This window comes from Temnothorax longispinosus, chromosome 7, assembly GCF_030848805.1.
Source record: "Temnothorax longispinosus isolate EJ_2023e chromosome 7, Tlon_JGU_v1, whole genome shotgun sequence".
Taxonomy (NCBI): Eukaryota; Metazoa; Arthropoda; class Insecta; order Hymenoptera; family Formicidae; genus Temnothorax; species Temnothorax longispinosus.
The window spans coordinates 11,980,742-11,984,349 of NC_092364.1; positions in this window are offsets into that span (position 1 = coordinate 11,980,742).

Sequence of the window (3,608 nt, forward strand, 5' to 3'; positions counted from 1 at the left end):
AATAGAAGTTGTACATCTCGTGAAGATGTTTTCAAAACACTATAATAAAGCTCGCTTTCGTTAAGAATTTCTTAATTTTGTCATAATATTTTTAATTCCTGATATTTTAAATTTTGTGTGTGTGTCATAATATTTTTATATAAAATACAAAATATCTCGTAAAATATTCACTTTTCAATAACTTTACTTTGATATTTTTATACGTAGAACAATAAAAGTAAGAAATTAGTCTTTTTTAATTTCTTGAAAACCACAACATCTACGACATGGTTCATATCAGAATCATGTGTCTTCCTTTAGAACATACAACTCTTGTCTGAAACATTTTTTTGTATCTTCTATACCGACACAAATGTGAGCACCCCATGCGTACAAAAGTAAAGTACCAGTTAAAATACAGATAGCGAATTGATTTTAGTCTTAAAATGTTCCTCAAATTCTGTGCTTTTAAAATATACAGAATAAGATTTTTGTGCTTATTCTCTTCGGCCGAAAAACCTTTCTAAAAGTGAGCACTACTATACTTACAAGTGTAAAGTGCTTACTAACATAACGATTCGTTTCCAGCGTATTGATTATCATAAGCTGAAAATGTTTCTCCACTTATTTTTGTACATTTATGTGCTCTTAAAATATTTTTGATTGGATTTTGACGAGATTATTGTAAACATATGATAGCTATTTTATAAAAATAGAGATTGTTATAAATGTAAATAGATAACACGGAAATTTCATTGTGCATATATTGAAAGTACATAAATTGAGGAACATTTTAAGACTAAAACCAATTTGTTATCTGTATTTTAACTGGTACTTTACTCTTGTACGTATGGGGTGTTCACATTTGGGTCGGTTTGAAGGGGATAAACACGAAAATTTCATTATGCATATTTCGGGAGCACATAAATTGAGGAACATTTTAAGACTAAAACCAATTCGCTATCTCTATTTTAACTTATACTTTATTACTATTACTATTACTTTATAACTATTACCACCTTAATATATTCTAATCTATAAAGCCCAGAGAAAAATTAATGTAACTAAAAAAATAGCTAAAATTGTACGGTACGAAGGGGGTTATCTATAGCGACAATAATTTTTGTCCAGGTGGAGACGCTTCGGAGATATCAAGGTCATCTTCATTTTTTTAAATTGATTCGGTACATTTTTTTCCATAATATGATAGAGGAGCTGAAAACAAGTTCAGAACTCATGAACACAAGATCATTGAACAAGATAAAGTAAAAAAAAAAACGATTAAAAAATACATTTTTGTATTGAATGAAATTTATGTTTAAAGAAGATGTTTGAAGTGATGGCCATTATTATACGTGCAACACTGGAATCTTTCGATCATTGATTGGCTTGCTCTTGCTTTTAATAACGTCGGGAGTTATTGATCTACAGGCTGTAATAATCCGTTGTTGCAAATCTTGAGTTGTAGTTGATTCTTCTTTGCAGACCATGTCCTTTAGAGTTCCCCATAAAAAGAAATCCAGTGGTGTCGAACAAGCTGGCTAACCCCTATATCCAATCCAGTGATTGGTAAATTTTTCATTGAGTTTATTTTTCACAATCAAGACATGCAACAACGGATTATTACAGCCTGTGCATCAATAACTCCCGACGTTATTAAAAGAGCAAGCCAATCAGTGATCGAAAGAATCCAGTGTTGCATCGATAATGATGGCCTTGATGGCCATAACTTCTAACATCTTCTTTAAACGTAAATTTCATTCAATCACTTTAAATCTTGTTCAATGATCTTGTGTGTCATGAGTTCTGAACTTGTTTTCAGCTCATCTATCATATTACCGAATCAATATCTCCGAAGCGCCTCCACCTAGACAAAAATTATTATCGCTATAGATAGCCTCCTTCGTACCGTACAATTTTGGTTACACTAATTTTTCTCTGGTCCTTATAGATTCAATATATTTAAGGTGGTAATAGTTATTGCCTCACTCTGTATAGATCTTTATTTGCGTATATCTTTTAATTTAACTATTATAAACTAATTTTGAGGCATTTGAAATTATATGTAATTTTAATGAGCCACTTTTAATTGCGATTTTCCGCGAAACCGCTTGAGCACAAAAATCGTGAAACACATAATTAACACAAAAAGCACTTAATTTCTATGTGTTATTCCAATTTTTTGTAGAGGGGGAGGGGTGTTAACTTAACAGACATAATAGCTTTCTATATCACCCATGAAGTACTATTGTTGTTGTTTTTTTTTAAGTAGGCTTAATCCACTGATGACTGAAACGACCCTTTAACTAATTGAACAGAAACAGAATTCAATAAATGAGTGACATCGGTGATGATCCTTTACCGTGTCTTATGCGACTTGCTACGTGCAATATGCAGATCGATGTTCCCGCTTTCGCTTGGATAAAATCTTTATTTCAATAATTACTTAATTCTACTTTTGTTCAATTAGTTAAATGATTATTTCAGTTATCAATGGATTAGACCTACTGAGGATATACTTAAAAAAACATGTCAACAATAATATCTTACGGATGATAGAAAACTATGAAGGGGAAATAGCGTTAGATCCAGCTGAAAATTGGACGAAAAACTTGCCGAGCTCTGATTCATAAAACTGTTATAATAACATGCATTTTTCAAAATACATACCTCAAGACACGCAAACACACAGTTGCATTGAATGCCAGACACAACCTATAAAATATGTAAATATTTAATATATATATATATATATATATATATATATATGTATATATAAAATGCACGCATCGATACATGAGGGGAGGGAAAAGGAGGGGGGAACGAGAACGGAGGAGCAAAAGAATTCGAGAAGGCGGGAGATGGAAAGAGAGAGAAAGAAAAAAAAATTAATCTAATATACTTTCATCGCGACTACGGTCGTCGTGTACGATTATACACGATACTCGAGAGGAAATACAAATATCGTCAACGTTATCAAACCTTATTGATTGTAGGTATATATCTTTCCGATTCTACGTCCGTATCGCGTCTCCCTTCAATGGCTGCAATTTCAGGTGAAACAAATTCCGTTGTCAATATTTTTCCATTTACCGTGGTGACTATTGGTTTTATTAATTCTAGATTTTTTACGACATTTATTAAATATATTAAATATTAAACTACGCGCAACGATACGCCTGTAGCGTAAAATAAATTAATTATCTACCAAATATTCTTGATGTTTCTTCCTCTCGCAAAATGACTGACGTTCTCCGACCGGTCTTTTCCATGACTTTAATATTGATGACGGATTTTTCCGACTGCTCAGCTCCAAAGATTACATCTAATAATCCTACTAGTGAAACGTCTAAAACAACGTAAATGTTTTTCACGCGCGCGAACGTCGTGCGATACGTCCGTCTTTTTCTTCCGCTGCCTTTCCCATCAAAAACCACACGAGTCGTGCGTGTCTTGAGTCGGTGTTCACTCTTCTCGTAGATCGTAGCTTGTACGTGTGCTTCTTTCCGTATCGGACTGACGTTTTTACATTCATCTCCACGAATGTTTGCGTACAACTGTTGTGCGTTTTTCACGTTACTCATTCCAAATTCCAACACGTTACAACGATTCCGAAGATTTGCCATTTT